This window comes from Lissotriton helveticus (assembly GCF_964261635.1).
Source record: "Lissotriton helveticus chromosome 1_1 unlocalized genomic scaffold, aLisHel1.1 SUPER_1_unloc_15, whole genome shotgun sequence".
In the NCBI taxonomy this organism is placed as follows: Eukaryota; Metazoa; Chordata; class Amphibia; order Caudata; family Salamandridae; genus Lissotriton; species Lissotriton helveticus.
In genome coordinates this window covers 4,153,186-4,166,708 of record NW_027611654.1, presented here as the reverse complement: position 1 = coordinate 4,166,708, position 13,523 = coordinate 4,153,186, and positions in this window count along the sequence as shown.

The following is a 13,523-nucleotide window of genomic DNA, read 5'->3' as shown; positions in this document are numbered from 1 at the left end:
GCATTGCTTTGCAATAGTCTGTGCATTGCTTTGCAATAGTCTCTGTGCATTGCTTTGCAATAGTATTCGCATTGCTTTGCAATAATCTTTGCATTGCTTTCCAATAGTCTGTGCATTGCTTTGCAATAGTCTCTGTGCATTGCTTTGCAATAGTCTGTGCATTGCTTTGCAATAGACTCTGCATTGCTTTGCAATAGTATCTGTGCATTGCTTTGCAAAAGTCTCTGTGCATTGCTTTGCAAAAGTCTCTGTGCATTGCTTTGCAATAGTCTGTTAGTCTGTGCATTGCTTTGCAATAGTCTGTGCATTGCTTTGCAATAGTCTCTGTGCATTGCTTTGCAATAGTCTCTGCGCATTTCTTTGCAATAGTCTGTGCATTGCTTTGAAATAGTTTGTGCATTGCTTTGCAATAATCTGTGCATTGCTTGCAATAGTCTGTGCATTGCTGTGCAATAGTCTGTGCATTGCTTTGCAATAGTCTATGTGCATTGCTTTGCAATAGTCTCTGTGCATTGCTTTGCAATAGTCTCTGTGCATTGCTTTGCAATAGTCTCTGTGCAATGCTTTTCAATAGTCTGTGCATTGCTTTGCAATAGTCTCTGTGCATTGCTTTGCAATAGTCTCTGTGCATTGCTTTGCAATAGTCTCTGTGCATTGCTTTGCAATAGTCTGTGCATTGCTTTGCAATAGTCTGTGCGTTGCTTTGCAATAGTATCTGTGTATTGCTTTGCAATAGTCTCTGTGCATTGCTTTGCAATAGTCTTTGCATTGCTTTCCAATAGTCTGTGCATTGCTTTGCAATAGTCTCTGTGCATTGCTTTGCAATAGTCTGTGCATTGCTTTGCAATAGTCTGTGCATTGCTTTGCAATAGTCTCTGTGCATTGCTTTGCATAGTCTGTGCATTGCTTTGCAATAGTCTCTGTGCATTGCTTTGCAAAAGTCTCTGTGCATTGCTATGCAATAGTCTCTGTGCATTGCTTTGCAATAGTCTGTGCATTGCTTTGCAATAGTCTGTGCATTGCTTTGCAATAGTCTGTGCATTGCTTTGCCATAGTCTCTGTGCATTGCTTTGCAATAGTCTCTGTTCATTGCTTTGCAATAGTCTGTGCATTGCTTTGCAATAGACTCTGCATTGCTTTGCAATAGTATCTGTGTATTGCTTTGCAATAGTCTCTGTGCATTGCTTTGCAATAGTGTGTGCATTGCTTTGCAATATTCTGTGCATTGCTTTGCAATAGTCTGTGCATTGCTTTGCAATAGTCTGTGCATTGCTTTGCAATAGTCTCTGTGCATTGCTTTGCAATAGTCTGTGCATTGCTTTGCAATAGTCTGTGCGTTGCTTTGCAATAGTATCTGTGTATTGCTTTGCAATAGTCTCTGTGCATTGCTTTGCAATAGTCTTTGCATTGCTTTCCAATAGTCTGTGCATTGCTTTGCAATAGACTCTGCATTGCTTTGCAATAGTATCTGTGCATTGCTTTGCAAAAGTCTCTGTGCATTGCTTTGCAAACTGTGCATTGCTTTGCAAAAGTCTCTGTGCATTGCTTTGCAATAGTCTGTTAGTCTGTACATTGCTTTGCAATAGTCTGTGCATTGCTTTGCAATAGTCTCTGTGCATTGCTTTGCAATAGTCTCTGCGCATTTCTTTGCAATAGTCTGTGCATTGCTTTGCAATAATCTGTGCATTGCTTGCAATAGTCTGTGCATTGCTGTGCAATAGTCTGTGCATTGCTTTGTTTTAATAGATCACATAAGTCATCTCATCTCCCTTTCTTTCTCTGAAAAGCAAGTACCTGAACCTTGGAAAAGAGCTCAGGTTATTCCATTAAAAAAGAAAGCTAATTTGCACGTGTCTCATCTTCAGAATCTCCGCCCAATCTCTCTGTTACCCTTCTGTATGAAAGTGGCAGAAAAAATTGTAAATATACAGCTTATGGAACATTTGGAGCAGGGGCGATTTCTTCACCCTACTCAATCTGGCTTCAGAGCTCAATACTCTACTGAATCGGCAGTCCTTTACTCAACAGAACTGATGAGGCAAATAGCTGATAAAGGCCAGACAGCAGCGCTTGTGTTACTTGACTTAAGCGCAGCTTTTGATACTGTGTCACACTCTACGCTGCTGTCACGTCTTACAGAGATTGGAGTTGAAGGAGATGCATATGAGTGGCTAAAGTCATTTTTGGAAAATAGAAGTTTCCAAATTCATTGTCCGCCATTCAAGTCCACTCCCAGACAGCTGAAGCACGGGGTTCCACAGGGCTCAAGTTTGAGCCCTACCTTGTTCAACCTGTACATGGAACCCCTTGCACGTATAGTTGAGTCCTTCGGTGTTAATATTATAACTTACGCCGATGACACGCAACTAATAATTACACTCAGTCAAGATGGAGAAGAGACAGCTATCAACTTTTCAGCTTGTCTCTCAGCTGTAGCGAGCTGGATGAATAATAACTGTTTGCGTCTGAATGGAGACAAAACTGAGGTGTTGCTCATTGGTAAGGCTCCTTCAGCGTGGTCATCAGACTGGTGGCCAGCAGAACTTGGTCAGACCCCTGTTCCTACGGATTCAGCCAAGAATTTGGGAATGATACTAGATACCAAACTCTCGTATGCGAAGCATATCGAAAAGGTTACCGGTAAATGTTACGCAGTTCTCAAAATCCTGCGTAAGGTCCTTGACCTAGTTCCGATGAATACAAGGAAATCCCTTGTCCATGCCCTAGTCACCCCACATCTTGACTATGGCAATGCCCTACTTATAGGGCTGAGCCAAAAAGGTCTGAAACAACTTCAAAGAGTCCAGAATATGGCTGCCCGCCTAGTTCTCAACCTTCCACGCAGAGCTTCAGGAAAGGATGCTTTATCCAAATTGCACTGGCTTCCTATAAAGGAGCGTATACTTTTCAAGGCCCTGTGCATTTCCCATCGTATTGCACAAGGGAAAGGACCCCCTTATCTAAACAAGCTCCTCAGTATCCACCGCCCAAAACGTCACTTAAGATCATCGGGCAGTATGTTGTTTTCAGTTCCTCGCATTTTTAAAGCCAAAATGGGCGGCCGCTCTTTTTTTTATTTAGCAGCCTCCCATTGGAATAAATTACCCCTTGAATTGCGGATGGAACCCTCCGTGAGGAGATTCCGTTTGAAACTTAAGACGCATCTCTTCCCTAAAGACTAGCGGTCTGTGGTTGGTTAGAGATTCTACTGATCTGGTTGGTTTGATGGTTTAATGATGGGGTTCGATAGCGCGGGGACACACTGTTCAGTGTAACCAGGCACTCAATAAATGGCTTTATTATTATTATTATTAATAGTCTATGTGCATTGCTTTGCAATAGTCTCTGTGCATTGCTTTGCAATAGTCTCTGTGCATTGCTTTGCAATAGTCTCTGTGCAATGCTTTTCAATAGTCTGTGCATTGCTTTGCAATAGTCTCTGTGCATTGCTTTGCAATAGTCTCTGTGCATTGCTTTGCAATAGTCTCTGTGCATTGCTTTGCAATAGTCTGTGCATTGCTTTGCAATAGTCTGTGCGTTGCTTTGCAATAGTATCTGTGTATTGCTTTGCAATAGTCTCTGTGCATTGCTTTGCAATAGTCTTTGCATTGCTTTCCAATAGTCTGTGCATTGCTTTGCAATAGTCTCTGTGCATTGCTTTGCAATAGTCTGTGCATTGCTTTGCAATAGTCTGTGCATTGCTTTGCAATAGTCTCTGTGCATTGCTTTGCATAGTCTGTGCATTGCTTTGCAGTAGTCTGTGCATTGCTTTGCAATAGTCTCTGTGCATTGCTTTGCAAAAGTCTCTGTGCATTGCTATGCAATAGTCTCTGTGCATTGCTTTGCAATAGTCTGTGCATTGCTTTGCAATAGTCTGTGCATTGCTTTGCAATAGTCTGTGCATTGCTTTGCCATAGTCTCTGTGCATTGCTTTGCAATAGTCTCTGTTCATTGCTTTGCAATAGTCTGTGCATTGCTTTGCAAAAGACTGCATTGCTTTGCAATAGTATCTGTGTATTGCTTTGCAATAGTCTCTGTGCATTGCTTTGCAATAGTCTGTGCATTGCTTTGCAATAGTCTGTACATTGCTTTGCAATTGTCTCTGTGCATTGCTTTGCAATAGTCTGTGCATTGCTTTGCAATAGTCTATGTGCATTGCTTTGCAATAGTCTCTGCGCATTGCTTTGCAATAGTCTGTGCATTGCTTTGCAATAGTCTGTGCATTGCTTTGCAATAGTCTGTGCATTGCTTTGCAATAGCCTGTTAGTCTGTGCATTGCTTTGCAATAGTCTGTGCATTGCTTTGCAATAGTCCGTGCATTGCTTTGCAATAGTCTCCGTGCATTGCTTTGCAATAGTCTGTGCATTGCTTTGCAATAGTCTGTGCATTGCTTTGCAATAGTCTCTGTGCATTGCTTTTCAATAGTCTGTGCATTGCTTTGCAATAGTATGTGCATTGCTTTGCAATAGTCTGTGCATTGCTTTGCAATAGTCTGTGCATTGCTTTGCAATAGTCTCTGTGCATTGCTTTGCAATAGTCTGTGCATTGCTTTGCAATAGTCTCTGTGCATTGCTTTGCAATAGTATTCGCATTGCTTTGCAATAATCTTTGCATTGCTTTCCAATAGTCTGTGCATTGCTTTGCAATAGTCTCTGTGCATTGCTTTGCAATAGTCTGTGCATTGCTTTGCAATAGACTCTGCAATGCTTTGCAATAGTATCTGTGCATTGCTTTGCAAAAGTCTCTGTGCATTGCTTTGCAAAAGTCTCTGTGCATTGCTTTGCAATAGTCTGTTAGTCTGTGCATTGCTTTGCAATAGTCTGTGCATTGCTTTGCAATAGTCTCTGTGCATTGCTTTGCAATAGTCTCTGCGCATTTCTTTGCAATAGTCTGTGCATTGCTTTGAAATAGTTTGTGCATTGCTTTGCAATAATCTGTGCATTGCTTGCAATAGTCTGTGCATTGCTGTGCAATAGTCTGTGCATTGCTTTGCAATAGTCTATGTGCATTGCTTTGCAATAGTCTCTGTGCATTGCTTTGCAATAGTCTCTGTGCATTGCTTTGCAATAGTCTCTGTTCAATGCTTTTCAATAGTCTGTGCATTGCTTTGCAATAGTCTCTGTGCATTGCTTTGCAATAGTCTCTGTGCATTGCTTTGCAATAGTCTCTGTGCATTGCTTTGCAATAGTCTGTGCATTGCTTTGCAATAGTCTGTGCGTTGCTTTGCAATAGTATCTGTGTATTGCTTTGCAATAGTCTCTGTGCATTGCTTTGCAATAGTCTTTGCATTGCTTTCCAATAGTCTGTGCATTGCTTTGCAATAGTCTCTGTGCATTGCTTTGCAATAGTCTGTGCATTGCTTTGCAATAGTCTGTGCATTGCTTTGCAATAGTCTCTGTGCATTGCTTTGCATAGTCTGTGCATTGCTTTGCAGTAGTCTGTGCATTGCTTTGCAATAGTCTCTGTGCATTGCTTTGCAAAAGTCTCTGTGCATTGCTATGCAATAGTCTCTGTGCATTGCTTTGCAATAGTCTGTGCATTGCTTTGCAATAGTCTGTGCATTGCTTTGCAATAGTCTGTGCATTGCTTTGCCATAGTCTCTGTGCATTGCTTTGCAATAGTCTCTGTTCATTGCTTTGCAATAGTCTGTGCATTGCTTTACAATAGACTCTGCATTGCTTTGCAATAGTATCTGTGTATTGCTTTGCAATAGTCTCTGTGCATTGCTTTGCAATAGTCTGTGCATTGCTTTGCAATAGTCTGTGCATTGCTTTGCAATAGTCTGTGCATTGCTTTGCAATAGTCTGTGCATTGCTTTGCAATAGTCTCTGTGCATTGCTTTGCAATAGTATGTGCATTGCTTTGAAATAGTCTGTGCATTGCTTTGCAATAATCTGTGCATTGCTTGCAATAGTCTGTCCATTGCTTTGCAATAGTCTGTGCATTGCTTTGCAATTGTCTCTGTGCATTGCTTTCAAATAGTCTGTGCATTGCTTTGCAATAGTCTATGTGCATTGCTTTGCAATAGTCTCTGCGCATTGCTTTGCAATAGTCTGTGCATTGCTTTGCAATAGTCTGTGCATTGCTTTGCAATAGTCTGTGCATTGCTTTGCAATAGCCTGTTAGTCTGTGCATTGCTTTGCAATAGTCTGTGCATTGCTTTGCAATAGTCCGTGCATTGCTTTGCAATAGTCTCCGTGCATTGCTTTGCAATAGTCTGTGCATTGCTTTGCAATAGTCTGTGCATTGCTTTGCAATAGTCTCTGTGCATTGCTTTTCAATAGTCTGTGCATTGCTTTGCAATAGTATGTGCATTGCTTTGCAATAGTCTCTGTGCATTGCTTTGCAATAGTCTGTGCATTGCTTTGCAATAGTCTCTGTGCATTGCTTTGCAATAGTCTGTGCATTGCTTTGCAATAGTCTCTGTGCATTGCTTTGCAATAGTATTCGCATTGCTTTGCAATAATCTTTGCATTGCTTTCCAATAGTCTGTGCATTGCTTTGCAATAGTCTCTGTGCATTGCTTTGCAATAGTCTGTGCATTGCTTTGCAATAGACTCTGCATTGCTTTGCAATAGTATCTGTGCATTGCTTTGCAAAAGTCTCTGTGCATTGCTTTGCAAAAGTCTCTGTGCTTTGCTTTGCAATAGTCTGTTAGTCTGTGCAGCTTTGCAATAGTCTCTGTGCATTGCTTTGCAATAGTCTCTGCGCATTTCTTTGCAATAGTCTGTGCATTGCTTTGAAATAGTTTGTGCATTGCTTTGCAATAATCTGTGCATTGCTTGCAATAGTCTGTGCATTGCTGTGCAATAGTCTGTGCATTGCTTTGCAATAGTCTATGTGCATTGCTTTGCAATAGTCTCTGTGCATTGCTTTGCAATAGTCTCTGTGCATTGCTTTGCAATAGTCTCTGTGCAATGCTTTTCAATAGTCTGTGCATTGCTTTGCAATAGTCTCTGTGCATTGCTTTGCAATAGACTCTGTGCATTGCTTTGCAATAGTCTCTGTGCATTGCTTTGCAATAGTCTGTGCATTGCTTTGCAATAGTCTGTGCGTTGCTTTGCAATAGTATCTGTGTATTGCTTTGCAATAGTCTCTGTGCATTGCTTTGCAATAGTCTTTGCATTGCTTTCCAATAGTCTGTGCATTGCTTTGCAATAGTCTCTGTGCATTGCTTTGCAATAGTCTGTGCATTGCTTTGCAATAGTCTGTGCATTGCTTTGCAATAGTCTCTGTGCATTGCTTTGCATAGTCTGTGCATTGCTTTGCAGTAGTCTGTGCATTGCTTTGCAATAGTCTCTGTGCATTGCTTTGCAAAAGTCTCTGTGCATTGCTATGCAATAGTCTCTGTGCATTGCTTTGCAATAGTCTGTGCATTGCTTTGCAATAGTCTGTGCATTGCTTTGCAATAGTCTGTGCATTGCTTTGCCATAGTCTCTGTGCATTGCTTTGCAATAGTCTCTGTTCATTGCTTTGCAATAGTCTGTGCATTGCTTTGCAATAGACTCTGCATTGCTTTGCAATAGTATCTGTGTATTGCTTTGCAATAGTCTCTGTGCATTGCTTTGCAATAGTCTGTGCATTGCTTTGCAATAGTCTGTGCATTGCTTTGCAATAGTCTGTGCATTGCTTTGCAATAGTCTGTGCATTGCTTTGCAATAGTCTCTGTGCATTGCTTTGCAATAGTCTGTGCATTGCTTTGAAATAGTCTGTGCATTGCTTTGCAATAATCTGTGCATTGCTTGCAATAGTCTGTCCATTGCTTTGCAATAGTCTGTGCATTGCTTTGCAATTGTCTCTGTGCATTGCTTTGCAATAGTCTGTGCATTGCTTTGCAATAGTCTATGTGCATTGCTTTGCAATAGTCTCTGCGCATTGCTTTGCAATAGTCTGTGCATTGCTTTGCAATAGTCTGTGCATTGCTTTGCAATAGCCTGTTAGTCTGTGCATTGCTTTGCAATAGTCTGTGCATTGCTTTGCAATAGTCCGTGCATTGCTTTGCAATAGTCCGTGCATTGCTTTGCAATAGTCTCCGTGCATTGCTTTGCAATAGTCTGTGCATTGCTTTGCAATAGTCTGTGCATTGCTTTGCAATAGTCTCTGTGCATTGCTTTTCAATAGTCTGTGCATTGCTTTGCAATAGTATGTGCATTGCTTTGCAATAGTCTCTGTGCATTGCTTTGCAATAGTCTGTGCATTGCTTTGCAATAGTCTCTGTGCATTGCTTTGCAATAGTCTGTGCATTGCTTTGCAATAGTATTCGCATTGCTTTGCAATAATCTTTGCATTGCTTTCCAATAGTCTGTGCATTGCTTTGCAATAGTCTCTGTGCATTGCTTTGCAATAGTCTGTGCATTGCTTTGCAATAGACTCTGCATTGCTTTGTAATAGTATCTGTGCATTGCTTTGCAAAAGTCTCTGTGCATTGCTTTGCAAAAGTCTCTGTGCATTGCTTTGCAATAGTCTCTGTGCATTGCTTTGCAATAGTCTGTGCATTGCTTTGCAATAGTCTCTGTGCATTGCTTTGCAATAGTCTCTGCGCATTTCTTTGCAATAGTCTGTGCATTGCTTTGAAATAGTTTGTGCATTGCTTTGCAATAATCTGTGCATTGCTTGCAATAGTCTGTGTATTGCTGTGCAATAGTCTGTGCATTGCTTTGCAATAGTCTCTGTGCGTTGCTTTGCAATAGTCTCTGTGCATTGCTTTGCAATAGTCTCTGTGCAATGCTTTTCAATAGTCTGTGCATTGCTTTGCAATAGTCCGTGCATTGCTTTGCAATAGTCTCCGTGCATTGCTTTGCAATAGTCTGTGCATTGCTTTGCAATAGTCTGTGCATTGCTTTGCAATAGTCTCTGTGCATTGCTTTTCAATAGTCTGTGCATTGCTTTGCAATAGTATGTGCATTGCTTTGCAATAGTCTCTGTGCATTGCTTTGCAATAGTCTGTGCATTGCTTTGCAATAGTCTCTGTGCATTGCTTTGCAATAGTCTGTGCATTGCTTTGCAATAGTCTCTGTGCATTGCTTTGCAATAGTATTCGCATTGCTTTGCAATAATCTTTGCATTGCTTTCCAATAGTCTGTGCATTGCTTTGCAATAGTCTCTGTGCATTGCTTTGCAATAGTCTGTGCATTGCTTTGCAATAGACTCTGCATTGCTTTGCAATAGTATCTGTGCATTGCTTTGCAAAAGTCTCTGTGCATTGCTTTGCAAAAGTCTCTGTGCATTGCTTTGCAATAGTCTGTTAGTCTGTACATTGCTTTGCAATAGTCTGTGCATTGCTTTGCAATAGTCTCTGTGCATTGATTTGCAATAGTCTCTGCGCATTTCTTTGCAATAGTCTGTGCATTGCTTTGCAATAATCTGTGCATTGCTTGCAATAGTCTGTGCATTGCTTTGCAATAGTCCGTGCATTGCTTTGCAATAGTCTCCGTGCATTGCTTTGCAATAGTCTGTGCATTGCTTTGCAATAGTCTGTGCATTGCTTTGCAATAGTCTCTGTGCATTGCTTTTCAATAGTCTGTGCATTGCTTTGCAATAGTATGTGCATTGCTTTGCAATAGTCTCTGTGCATTGCTTTGCAATAGTCTGTGCATTGCTTTGCAATAGTCTCTGTGCATTGCTTTGCAATAGTCTGTGCATTGCTTTGCAATAGTCTCTGTGCATTGCTTTGCAATAGTATTCGCATTGCTTTGCAATAATCTTTGCATTGCTTTCCAATAGTCTGTGCATTGCTTTGCAATAGTCTCTGTGCATTGCTTTGCAATAGTCTGTGCATTGCTTTGCAATAGACTCTGCATTGCTTTGCAATAGTATCTGTGCATTGCTTTGCAAAAGTCTCTGTGCATTGCTTTGCAAAAGTCTCTGTGCTTTGCTTTGCAATAGTCTGTTAGTCTGTGCATTGCTTTGCAATAGTCTGTGCATTGCTTTGCAATAGTCTCTGTGCATTGCTTTGCAATAGTCTCTGCGCATTTCTTTGCAATAGTCTGTGCATTGCTTTGAAATAGTTTGTGCATTGCTTTGCAATAATCTGTGCATTGCTTGCAATAGTCTGTGCATTGCTGTGCAATAGTCTGTGCATTGCTTTGCAATAGTCTATGTGCATTGCTTTGCAATAGTCTCTGTGCATTGCTTTGCAATAGTCTCTGTGCATTGCTTTGCAATAGTCTCTGTGCAATGCTTTTCAATAGTCTGTGCATTGCTTTGCAATAGTCTCTGTGCATTGCTTTGCAATAGACTCTGTGCATTGCTTTGCAATAGTCTCTGTGCATTGCTTTGCAATAGTCTGTGCATTGCTTTGCAATAGTCTGTGCGTTGCTTTGCAATAGTATCTGTGTATTGCTTTGCAATAGTCTCTGTGCATTGCTTTGCAATAGTCTTTGCATTGCTTTCCAATAGTCTGTGCATTGCTTTGCAATAGTCTCTGTGCATTGCTTTGCAATAGTCTGTGCATTGCTTTGCAATAGTCTGTGCATTGCTTTGCAATAGTCTCTGTGCATTGCTTTGCATAGTCTGTGCATTGCTTTGCAGTAGTCTGTGCATTGCTTTGCAATAGTCTCTGTGCATTGCTTTGCAAAAGTCTCTGTGCATTGCTATGCAATAGTCTCTGTGCATTGCTTTGCAATAGTCTGTGCATTGCTTTGCAATAGTCTGTGCATTGCTTTGCAATAGTCTGTGCATTGCTTTGCCATAGTCTCTGTGCATTGCTTTGCAATAGTCTCTGTTCATTGCTTTGCAATAGTCTGTGCATTGCTTTGCAATAGACTCTGCATTGCTTTGCAATAGTATCTGTGTATTGCTTTGCAATAGTCTCTGTGCATTGCTTTGCAATAGTCTGTGCATTGCTTTGCAATAGTCTGTGCATTGCTTTGCAATAGTCTGTGCATTGCTTTGCAATAGTCTGTGCATTGCTTTGCAATAGTCTCTGTGCATTGCTTTGCAATAGTCTGTGCATTGCTTTGAAATAGTCTGTGCATTGCTTTGCAATAATCTGTGCATTGCTTGCAATAGTCTGTCCATTGCTTTGCAATAGTCTGTGCATTGCTTTGCAATTGTCTCTGTGCATTGCTTTGCAATAGTCTGTGCATTGCTTTGCAATAGTCTATGTGCATTGCTTTGCAATAGTCTCTGCGCATTGCTTTGCAATAGTCTGTGCATTGCTTTGCAATAGTCTGTGCATTGCTTTGCAATAGCCTGTTAGTCTGTGCATTGCTTTGCAATAGTCTGTGCATTGCTTTGCAATAGTCCGTGCATTGCTTTGCAATAGTCCGTGCATTGCTTTGCAATAGTCTCCGTGCATTGCTTTGCAATAGTCTGTGCATTGCTTTGCAATAGTCTGTGCATTGCTTTGCAATAGTCTCTGTGCATTGCTTTTCAATAGTCTGTGCATTGCTTTGCAATAGTATGTGCATTGCTTTGCAATAGTCTCTGTGCATTGCTTTGCAATAGTCTGTGCATTGCTTTGCAATAGTCTCTGTGCATTGCTTTGCAATAGTCTGTGCATTGCTTTGCAATAGTATTCGCATTGCTTTGCAATAATCTTTGCATTGCTTTCCAATAGTCTGTGCATTGCTTTGCAATAGTCTCTGTGCATTGCTTTGCAATAGTCTGTGCATTGCTTTGCAATAGACTCTGCATTGCTTTGTAATAGTATCTGTGCATTGCTTTGCAAAAGTCTCTGTGCATTGCTTTGCAAAAGTCTCTGTGCATTGCTTTGCAATAGTCTCTGTGCATTGCTTTGCAATAGTCTGTGCATTGCTTTGCAATAGTCTCTGTGCATTGCTTTGCAATAGTCTCTGCGCATTTCTTTGCAATAGTCTGTGCATTGCTTTGAAATAGTTTGTGCATTGCTTTGCAATAATCTGTGCATTGCTTGCAATAGTCTGTGTATTGCTGTGCAATAGTCTGTGCATTGCTTTGCAATAGTCTCTGTGCGTTGCTTTGCAATAGTCTCTGTGCATTGCTTTGCAATAGTCTCTGTGCAATGCTTTTCAATAGTCTGTGCATTGCTTTGCAATAGTCCGTGCATTGCTTTGCAATAGTCTCCGTGCATTGCTTTGCAATAGTCTGTGCATTGCTTTGCAATAGTCTGTGCATTGCTTTGCAATAGTCTCTGTGCATTGCTTTTCAATAGTCTGTGCATTGCTTTGCAATAGTATGTGCATTGCTTTGCAATAGTCTCTGTGCATTGCTTTGCAATAGTCTGTGCATTGCTTTGCAATAGTCTCTGTGCATTGCTTTGCAATAGTCTGTGCATTGCTTTGCAATAGTCTCTGTGCATTGCTTTGCAATAGTATTCGCATTGCTTTGCAATAATCTTTGCATTGCTTTCCAATAGTCTGTGCATTGCTTTGCAATAGTCTCTGTGCATTGCTTTGCAATAGTCTGTGCATTGCTTTGCAATAGACTCTGCATTGCTTTGCAATAGTATCTGTGCATTGCTTTGCAAAAGTCTCTGTGCATTGCTTTGCAAAAGTCTCTGTGCATTGCTTTGCAATAGTCTGTTAGTCTGTACATTGCTTTGCAATAGTCTGTGCATTGCTTTGCAATAGTCTCTGTGCATTGATTTGCAATAGTCTCTGCGCATTTCTTTGCAATAGTCTGTGCATTGCTTTGCAATAATCTGTGCATTGCTTGCAATAGTCTGTGCATTGCTGTGCAATAGTCTGTGCATTGCTTTGCAATAGTCTATGTGCATTGCTTTGCAATAGTCTCTGTGCATTGCTTTGCAATAGTCTCTGTGCATTGCTTTGCAATAGTCTCTGTGCAATGCTTTTCAATAGTCTGTGCATTGCTTTGCAATAGTCTCTGTGCATTGCTTTGCAATAGTCTCTGTGCATTGCTTTGCAATAGTCTGTGCATTGCTTTGCAATAGTCTCTGTGCATTGCTTTGCAATAGTCTGTGCATTGCTTTGCAATAGTCTCTGTGCATTGCTTTGCAATAGTATTCGCATTGCTTTGCAATAATCTTTGCATTGCTTTCCAATAGTCTGTGCATTGCTTTGCAATAGTCTCTGTGCATTGCTTTGCAATAGTCTGTGCATTGCTTTGCAATAGACTCTGCATTGCTTTGCAATAGTATCTGTGCATTGCTTTGCAAAAGTCTCTGTGCATTGCTTTGCAAAAGTCTCTGTGCATTGCTTTGCAATAGTCTGTTAGTCTGTACATTGCTTTGCAATAGTCTGTGCATTGCTTTGCAATAGTCTCTGTGCATTGCTTTGCAATAGTCTCTGCGCATTTCTTTGCAATAGTCTGTGCATTGCTTTGCAATAATCTGTGCATTGCTTGCAATAGTCTGTGCATTGCTGTGCAATAGTCTGTGCATTGCTTTGCAATAGTCTATGTGCATTGCTTTGCAATAGTCTCTGTGCATTGCTTTGCAATAGTCTCTGTGCATTGCTTTGCAATAGTCTCTGTGCAATGCTTTTCAATAGTCTGTGCATTGCTTTGCAATAGTCTCTGTGCATTGCTTTGCAATAGTCTCTGTGCATTGCTTTGCAATAGTCTCTGTGCATTGCTTTGCA